At 50.1% G+C, this 9796-nt stretch overlaps 1 protein-coding gene across 6 annotated transcripts in view; it reads left to right on the top strand.

Annotated features, from left to right (window-relative positions):
• The first annotated feature begins 238 nt into the window (after window positions 1-238).
• Window positions 239-9796, top strand: part of LOC102159001 (neuroblastoma breakpoint family member 6-like) — a 31278-nt gene continuing 21720 nt past the window's right edge. For 4 of the 6 annotated variants that reach the window (XM_021081900.1, XM_021081901.1, XM_021081902.1 and 1 more), the window contains exons 1-2: window positions 239-428; window positions 7690-7814. The gene's annotated coding sequence lies outside the window, so the exon portion shown is untranslated. Of the gene's footprint in view, window positions 429-5573; window positions 5627-6084; window positions 6135-7689; window positions 7815-9796 lie in introns of those variants that run through there. The other 2 variants (XM_021081898.1, XM_021081899.1) reach the window with 2 other exon arrangements.

Genomic DNA, 9796 nt, shown 5'->3' with positions numbered 1-9796 from the left:
TAGCTAACGACTGAGTATGTGTGGGGAGGTTTGCCCAGAAGGGGTGGATTTCCTAGAGCTCCTTGTCCTGGAGCCCAGGAGCCTGAGGGCCCGTGGTTGGGACGTGTCGGGAAGGCGTCCTTTGGAGGCTGAGAAGAGCTCTGGAGTGTGGGTGGTGGATCTGGGAAGGGCTGTCCTCTCCACCTTGTCTCTTTGGCTTCCCCAGAGGGTGACTGGCGTGGCCAGGCAAGAAGGGCCCAACACTGAACACTCTTGGCAGCTATTGACACTCACCTCTGGAAATGTGACCCAGCTGAGCCTGAAGGCTCTGGTTTTCTTCCCTCAGGACTCTGTCCTCATTGTAGAGCGGAGGTGTGGACTCCAGGCCCGGACTGGAGAAGGTCGAGGGGGATCCTGACCCAGAGCATGCAAGAAGGCAGGTTACACAGGTGGGTGAGAGAGGCTCAATGCTGCTGCCCATTCTGCACCTCAAAGATCCTGTCCCAGCCAGCAGAAAACCCCGAGGACTCGAGGACTCGAGGCCTGGGCCTGGAGCCTGAGGGGCCGAATGCCTGGCTTGGCTGTGCCTCCTCTCAGGGGGCTCTTTGCCTGTCTGATCTCCTGCCCTGGCTGCAGCTGCTCGGAGGCTCTTTCCCCTCAGTAGCTGCTGCTGTGCTGTGGGCAGGACCCGGGCAGGTGGGAGGGATGCCTGCAAGGCCAGCGCCTGGGGGAGAGGGAGGGGAGGAAGCCAGCAGGGGCAGGGGAGAGGCTGGGGGAGGCCCCTGCAGACCTGGCTCTGCCCCTTGCCAAGCACAAGACAAGGGCACAGAGAGGTCAGCAGGCAGCCTGTGAGCAGATTATGATGGGAGGAGAAGTCAGAGGATTCTGGGGACCAGGCCTGGTTGGTTCTGGCCTGAGGAGAGTTAGCGCTCAGCTCAGATGTGTCTACAAAGGAGGAGAATGGTCCTTTCCCTCCCGCCTTGCTGACTGTTTGTGTGTTAGGAGCAAGTGGAGGAAGCAGACCTCAGTGCTCTGCCATCTGTGAAGCTCAGCCTAAGGGTGACCTTCAGAAGCCCCCTCACTGTGATCAGGAGTTGGCAGCCCTGGGCCTCTCCTTCCTGTTCAGGAGGCAGTGGAGCTGAGCCTGTGTTGCAGCTGCTCCCTCAGGCGGTCATTACAAATGGTGGTCTTGGGGAGAGAGGTCAAGATGGCGGAGGAGTATGGGACACGCTTGCGCTCTCCCACGAACACAAAAAAAAGCATACTGCAGAATAAATGACTCACACAGAACAGCAACCAATCGCTGGCATTGGAACCTAAACTCCAATAATTGCAAGAAGTTCGTGACATTATTTGGCAGAACGGGAGAAAACAGGACAGTGAGAGAAGGTGAATCTGAGTGGGACGGGCACTCCTGAAAGGGAACAGCAGAGGAGAAAGGATCCTTCATCCTGGAAAGTCATCTACATGGGGGAAAGATCAAACGAACTGGAGGAATCTCCAGATGCAGAGAAGAGTGTAGCAGTAAGTTGGAGTACGGAAAAGCCGATCAAGAACCAACGGACCATCTGAACTTCGGGCACAATCACCAAAAATTGAGATGCCTGGTGGGGGCTGGGCACCGAGTCCTTGGCTCCAGAGTTAGTCCCAGGAAAGGGCTGGGGAATGCCTGGGTGGGGCTGGGCACTGAGACCTCAGCTCCAGAGGTTAGTCCCCAGGAAAGGGCCGGGGAATGCCTGGGTGGGGGCTGGGCACCGAGACCTCGGCTCTAGAGGTTAGTCCCCGAGAACAGGCTGCATGGGCGGGGCGGAGCAGAACCTGCTTGGGAGGTCTAGAAACCATTTGACGGGGCAGAGACTGCCTGGGAGACTAGAAAACAAGCTGTCTCAGAGGAAGGAGCAATACTCTAGGGGTGGGGAAGTGGAAAGCCGCATCAGAGGGAACCTGGGAGAAGAGCCTGTTCTGCGCCCGTGCTGGGAGGGGAGAGAAGAGGGGTGGGTCCCCATAGAATACCCCCACGCCACAGCAAGCTTACAGGCCCACTAGCTAGCTGAAAGCTGTGCTTCCCAGTGCATCCCCTCCCCCCCCCCGCCACTCCCTACGCTCTCGCTGAACCTGGGGCTGCCTACCATCCAGGAGGGCTGGCCTCAACAATTGCCTGAAGCCTACCACCGCAGGGGCTGTCCCTGCACAGGCCTGCTTGCCCTTTGGAGGGCTACACTTCCGCAGAGCAGCACAAACACCACCAGCCCCGAGAAAAGGCCTGCAGCCCAGAAAAGCTAGAACAAGCCTAGCCAGGCCGTGAATAGATCTGCCTAATTCTCAGACGGTTTTTCTGAGTCGGGCTGCCCCGGGGAGGAGCCTCTTGGATTTCCAGTGGCCCTGCTACCTGCCCAAGCCCCCAGGGGGTGCCAAGACTGCCAGCTCCAGGAAGGACCCCCTGCAGCCCAGAAAAGCTGCAACAAGCCTGGCCGAGTCGGGAAAAGATCTCAGACGGTCTTTCTGAGTCGGGCTGCCCTGGGGAGGAGCCTCTTGGGTTTCCAGTGGCCCTGCTACCCGCCCAAGCCCCCTGGGAGTGCCGCACTCCCGCGGAATAGCTGCTCAGCACCACCCGCCCCCTGGAGGAGCCCCTGCAGCCCAGAAAAGCTGCAACAAGCTTGGGCAGACTGTGAAAGATCTGCCTACATTCTCAGGCCGTCCTTCTGAGTTGGGCTGCCCTAGGGAAGAGCCTCTTAGGTTTTCAGTGACCCAGATAGCTACTCCAGCCCCCAGGGGTGCTGCACTCCTGAGGAACAGCTGCCCAACACTGCCAACCCCCTGCAAGAACCCCACAGCCTAAAAACACCACAGCAAGCTCTGCATGACCAAGTGAAAATCTGCCACCATCGTGGTGTGGACCTCCCAGTCCTGTCTGCCCTCAGGAAGTCCTCCTTTGCTTCAAAGAAACACTGTTAGCCCCATCAACACTCCAGAAAAGCCACACTGCCTCAAAAAAGATTGACCAACAACGCCAGCCCTCAGGAAATATTCCACGGCAGTGACAAGGCAAACACTGCCCGATGACGGAGAGTACAACTCCCTCAGGAGAAGAAAACAACAAGCAAGATGAAGAAGCTGAGAAACCACCCTCAGTCAAACCAACAGGAGAACTCACCTAAAACAGTCAACAATGAAACAGATTCTGCAGTCAGACAGACCTGGAGTTCAAAAGAGAATAGTGAAAATACTGAAGGAATTAAGAGAAGATATGAACAGTAATGCAGATACCCTCAGAAAGGAACTAGAAAATATAAGGAGGAGCCAAGAAAAACTACAACATTAATTTGCAGAGATGCAAACTGAACTAGGGGCAGTAAAAACCAGAATGAATAATGCAGAAGAACGAATCAGTGATATGGAAGATAGAATAATGGAAGTCACTCAATCCGGTCAACAGACAGAAAACCGGATCAAAAACTGGAAAGCAATATAAGAGACCTATGGGATAATATAAAGTGGGCCGATCTATGCATAATAGGAATTCCAGAAGGAGTAGAAAAAGGTAAGGGGATGGAAAACATATTTGAAGAAATTATCACTGGAAACTTCCCAAATCTAAAGGATACTGGGTTCAAGATACAAAAGCACAGAGGGCCCCAAACAAACTGAACCCAAACAATCCCACAGCAAGACACATCATAATAAAAATGGCAAAAGTTAGTGATAAAGAGAGGATCCTAAAGGCAGCAAGAGAAAAACAGAATGTTACCTACAAGGGAACCCCCATAAGAATATCAGCTGATTTCTCTACAGAAACACTACAGGCCAGGAGGGAATGGCAAGAGATATTTAAGTGCTAAAAGGAAAAAATGTGCAACCTAGAATACTCTATCCAGCAAGTATATCATTTAAAATAGAAGGGGAAATAAAAAATTTTTCCAACAAACAAAAACTTAAAGAATACAGCAACACAAAACCCAGGTTAAAGGAAATATTGAAAGGGCTTCTCTAAACCAAAAAGAAAGGAAGGAAAGGGAAGAAAAAAGAAAAGAAAAAAAGAAGAAGAAGAAGAGAAGAACTAGGACTGAGGAAACTGCAATCAGAGAGCAGTCGCTCAAATAAGCCAGCATACAGATTTAATCATGAACATGCTTCAAACAAAATAAAATTAAAAAGAAAAAATAAAAAAGAGTCATCAAAACCATAAAATGTGGGCAAGGGATGTTAGGAAATAAATAACCCTTTTTGTTTGTTTGTTTTTATGTTTCTCTTCTTAATTTTAATATAGTAATGAAGTGTTTGAACTTACAGGACCATCAGGCTAAAACACACAATTATGGGAAGGGGTTAGCATACTTAAAAAAACAGGGCAACTGCTGGGAGCCACAAAGTGGCTAAGAAGAATAATCCTGTGTGAGGCCTAACTGTAAGCAAAGCTACAGCAGAGGCTGAAGAAACTGAAGCTGCAAAGCAGTTTCGAAGAATCCCCCAGCTGATCCTGTTTAGTAAAAATTTCTGAAATATGATTTCCTCTTCTATTCTTGCGCTTCTTTCTGTCTGACCCTTATGTGTGTTGTGAGTCATTCTTGGTTCATAATATTGGGAACTTTCTCAAATTCCTGAGCTTCCACCCAAGTATGGGCCATTATTTACTTATAAACCTAAGCCCTTGTTAAATAGGTTAAAAACAATTGAACCATGCATAAAGAACTTTCCTAAGAATGGGAAGTTTCCCTTCAGAGGAGTAATAGTAAATATTATGCAGAACTGCCATGTAGGCCTGGAGATCTTTGTTGGACTCTGGTCCGTCCCCATGGAGGCAGATTAGGGGGTGGTTTGGGTGTTGCCCATGGCCCAACAATTGTGGATATTATAAGGCAAGACATATTTTTTTCTATAATAAATGCTACATGTTGGGACCCAGCAGGTGGAAATTATTATTATAATTGGCAAGATTTTTTTAATATATAAATTTTATAATTAATAAAGATTTTTATAATAGATAAGGTTTATTTAAGACAGTTTATGTTGACACAACCTGCTAATGGTCTGAGGTCAGCCTGACCTCGAAAGCAAGCCACGTGTAAATACCTCACTCCCATCAATGGCTCTTCATGCCTGCTAGAGGAGCACAATAGGTAGCTTAGGCAAGAATATTTATCACCTTATGCCAAATCAGCCATAAAAAAGAATGACATAATGCCATTTGCAGCAACAGATATGGGACTAGAGAATCTCATCCTGAGTGAAATGAGCCAGAAAGACAAAGACAAATACCATATGATATCCCTTATAACTAGAATCTAATATCCAGCACAAATGAACATCTCCTCAGAAAAGAAAATCATGGACTTGGAGAAGAGACTTGTGGCTGCCTGGTGGGAGGGGGAGGGAGGGGGAGGGATCGGGATCTTGGGCTTATCAGACACAACTTAGAATAGATTTACAAGGAGATCCTGCTGAATAGCATTGAAAATTTTGTCTAGATACTCATGTTGCAACAGAAGAAAGGGTGGGGGAAAAATGTAATTGTAATGTATTCATGTAAGGATAACCTGACCCCCTTGCTGTACAGTGGGAAAATAAAAAAAATTATATAAAAAAAAATGGTGGACTCCTCCAGGTGCTGGCTAAGGTTCCGGATTTCACCAAGATGCTCCTGTGGCAGGTGAGCCCCTGCAGCCATCCCTCCAGGACTGGAGGAGGTGGGAGATGGAGAATTCTGGTCACACGTGGGCCCACGTGGGGGGTGGCGCTTGGCCTCACTGGCCTCTCAGCAGCTTCCCCTGACCATCACCCTCCTCTCACCTGGGCACCCAGGAGCTGAGCTGACCCTGTTTAAAGAGCCAGTTGGCTTCAGATGCAGGACAGTGGGTGCTAAGGCCGCCCCATGGGCCTCCTCCCATACAGGGGTACCTGTAAGGGAGCTGTCAGTGTAGGTGTACAGTTACCAGGGTAACTGGGAAGTGTCCGGGGTTGCCCAGGGTTTAGAAAAGCAGCTGAGGATTGTGGAGCTCAGCCTAGGCCCTGGAAAGCGGTGGCCCTTTCCTGAGTTGACCGTGAGTGTGGTAGGGAAGGCCTGACCCTAGGATCCTACCTTCCTCTTAGTGCCCCTTGAATGGATGTTCTTTAGCAAGAGACAAGCCCTTCCTTCACCCTTTGAGAGAAGACCTAAGGTAAAGGCTAGTCTGTTATGTCAGCGCATCCTATGTGGTTAATGACTGGTACTGAACGCTCCCCTCAAAGCACCTTTGTTTCCTTCGCCCACGGCCTGCGGGGCTCCAGGGCCAGGGATTGAACCTTTAGCACTTCAGTCACCTGAGCCAGGGACCTCGCTGGATCCTTAAGTCACTGAGCCACCAGGGAACTCCTCAAATCACGTTGAAAATGGCAGGAACCAGAGTTCCCTTCATGGCTCAGTGGTTATTGAACCCGACGAGTTTCAAGGAGGTTGGGCGTTTGATCCCTGGACTCACTCAGGGGGACAAGTATCTGGTGTTGCTCTGAGCTGTGGTGTCGGTCGCATAGGCAGCACGTCTCCCATGTTGTGGGAGCTGTGAGTAGGCCGGCAACTGTAGCTCCTATTCGATTCCCAGCCTGGGAACTTCCACATGCCGCGGGTGCAGCCCTAAAAAGCTAAAATAAATAAATACAAATTTAATAGGTGATTAATAAGTGAAACGGCAGGCACAAAGCCCGCTTAACTCTTTCTAGTGGGACATGTGATGTGCTCTTGTTTGAGAGGAGCAGAAGCGACTGCATTTCTGTCTGATCTTTAGCCCAGGCCTTAGAGCCTGTGGGCTGCAGGAGAGCACATTTACTCATCCCAGGTCAATACGGCCTTGTCTGTTTCACATTGTGCATTCCTCCGTGTTCCTTATACACGTGATCCGTGTGCCCCAGAGGGTGGTGAAATCTTCATGTCATGTAACTTTGGTGCATGATGGAGCAGATATTTGCATGGTGGACTGCTTTTCCTAGGACTGTGCTTTCATTGCTTTATCACTGACCTAGGATAAGATCGAAGTGGAAATATGACGGGACTAGAAGACATAGATAAAAGTTACCCCTGGAACCTGGTGTTTATTTGCTAGGCAGTAAATGTTGGATCTGGCCGGCACTTGAGGAGGCACTGGGGAGGAGGGGTGGGGTGAACCAGGCCAGGAGAGTGCCTGCTGTCAGAAAGATGATCTCTAGCACGGGACGTGCATATTGACAGATAATATATATTGAAAGATGACTGTGATGTGCTTAATGCTTTTGTGTTGGTTGGTCCCATGCGCCAGCCTGGACTGACAAGTGCCCGAGTATCAACAAGGGACAGTTGAACAGTGATACAGTGTTCTTTCAGGAAATATCTTTCAGTTGTTTTTTTGTTGTTGTTGTTTGTTTGTTTGTTTGAAGAGTGAACAGTTGTATGTTTGACCCAGTGTTCCCTGACATTCAGCTGTGAGATCCCGGAGCTTTTGGACAGAAAAGCTTGTGGCCAAGGCTCATGGGTGGCTCTGCTGCCCCAAGTGGTGTGGGAACCTGGGGAATCTCCCTATCTCCATGAACCACAGTGTCTTCATCAGGAAGATAAAGTCCTTCCAATACTCGAAATTCCTCTCCTGCTGAGTTTTTTTTTTTTTTTCCTTCTGCATGCTTGTGGGGCAGAGATGCATGCTCCATGTGCCCTGGGAACTGCAGCCAAGTCCTGCCTTTGGTCCCTTGTCTGTGTTTTTCCTTTAGGAGCCTGAACTGAGTCCACACACTGAACTCACAGACCTGCAGGAGGAGATGGAAGAAAGAAAATCAGCAGGTTTTGAGGATGAGAAGAACCCAAGTAATGGCAGAGGAGGTGCTGTGCAAGAGAGGTGAGACTAAGGACCAGATAAGTTCAAAAAGTCAAGGCAACTGAGGGATGCACACAGCATCATCCAGGCCTCCATGTGCAGCCGGAGTTGAGCAGGGAAGACTGGGAGGGTCACTTTCTCCACATGAACGTGTGCAGCTGCCCAGGAATTCACAGGATGGATCAGGGTTGGTTTATTCTGCTGGGAAGCACCAGTTCCATGAGGAGGAGGAGGCAGCAGGAGGCTCTGCCCTGGAGCCCTCAGCCACAACCTTCGGATTGCCCTCAGCGGCCGTCCTCTACGGAAGTGAGTGCTAAGAGAGCGAAATGAGGTTTGGAGAAGAATTAGAGACGTTCCTTGGCAGCTCAGACAGGTCTGCCCATGGCCAGAAGGGGCCAGGGTGAGGGGGGTCCCTTGCATCTGAAGCAGAAAGAATCGTCTTCCTGTGCCTTTAGTTTAGAAGGCTTTACACACAGGGTCTCTTCAAGACATGCTGAGCGCTTCATGTGCCTTCTGCTGTGTTAACACCTCGGAGCTCAGCTCTCAGTAAGCTTCTCCTGGGGAGATCACCGCAGTGAGAGGAAGGCACAAGTGTGCATAGTTGCACCAAAATGTGCCTGCTGCTCCCCTGACTTGGGTCGTTGCTGCAGCCCAGAGGATGGGAGGCTAGACTGAGGCCATCTGTTCCTGATGGTAGTGAAACCAGGAGAGGAATCCCCGAGGACAGGTGTGTCTGCCTGAGAGTCACCCGAGGTGAAGGTGATGGCATAAGGTGCGTGTAGGGCAGGCTCTTCTTTACGGAGGGTGACGTGCTACATCCTGGGAGAAAGCAGAGCCTCCCTGTCAGGACCGTTGCACAGGAATGGAGCTGAGATGAGTAGAGACTTGAAACCTGTCTTATGCAATCAGTGACAGGATGTCGCTGAGAAGGTCCTCAGTGCTTGACCTGGTGTGAGGATTCTTGGACACAGAGGTGGATAAAGGGTTATCCCCGTGTTTGTGGAGCTCTCTGTCTGGTAGCAGTGAACTCATGAGCGGTGTATTGGTGTTGGGGTCAACGGAGCAAGTGGTCCATTTGGGCAAGGCATGGCCTGGTGGGTGGTCCTGGATCCTTTCTCTTTTTTCCCAACAGCTGCATGGCCTTTCCTGGCTCCATGGCCCTGGTTCCAGCCAGATTCGGGGCTCTCAGGGTGCAGATGACACCCGGACTCCATGTTGCCTTAAAGCAGTCCACACTGCCCAGGTCTCCAGAGAAAACCGCAAAGATCTGTAACTCCAACTATGTCTTGGGGAAGTGGAGAAATAATGAGGCAAGTTTAGTATGTCTTCTAGGGTCATACCTGTCATGATGACTGGTGGTTAATGGTTTTCTCTCTGAGAAGGTAAATACTTTCCACACTTGCAGATTCTCTCCCTATTGAGCTCCATGAAAGCATTCATTGCACCCTTGTGTGAGATGTGTTGTGCTGATTCCCTTGCAGGGGATGGAAGGGGAGGGTGGGAATCCTTCCTGAAAAGAGTGTGAAGGTGGCATTTCCCAGCTCAGCCTGGGTGTCTGTAGGCGAGAACATCAATGGCAGAAAGCACTAGGCTCTTCCTGGTGAAAGGAGAGGTACAAACAGGAGCAGTGACAGTGCCTGGCTTTTGCTTCCTGAAGCATCAGGTCACAGGCCTCTAGAGACCCTCCCTCAGGAAGTGTCCCAGGTGCCAAGTGTCCTAGGTGAGTGTCACAGTTGTTTGTGTGGGCTCCCTCCCTGTGTTCATTTCATAGATTCTGGGTAGAGTGTAGCACATTCCAAAGAATAAGCAGAGGGTTGGACTAGGAGAGACGGACTCGTGTGGTTGGACAGTGAATCTCAAACATTTCAAGATCCCACTCAGAAAGTGACCTTTCAGGGAACAGAATGCATGGGTGGGCTTTAGTGTCATGTAATGTGAGAACATTCAATGCATTTAGCATCATCTGGTGACTTGTGAAGGCAACAGCTTCTTCAGGTGACCCC

The sequence above is a fragment of the Sus scrofa genome, unplaced genomic scaffold (genome assembly GCF_000003025.6).
Source record: "Sus scrofa isolate TJ Tabasco breed Duroc unplaced genomic scaffold, Sscrofa11.1 Contig2508, whole genome shotgun sequence".
NCBI classification, from domain to species: domain Eukaryota; kingdom Metazoa; phylum Chordata; class Mammalia; order Artiodactyla; family Suidae; genus Sus; species Sus scrofa.
The sequence above is the reverse complement of the archived record's forward strand: the minus strand, read 5'-3'. Positions and strand labels throughout refer to the sequence as shown.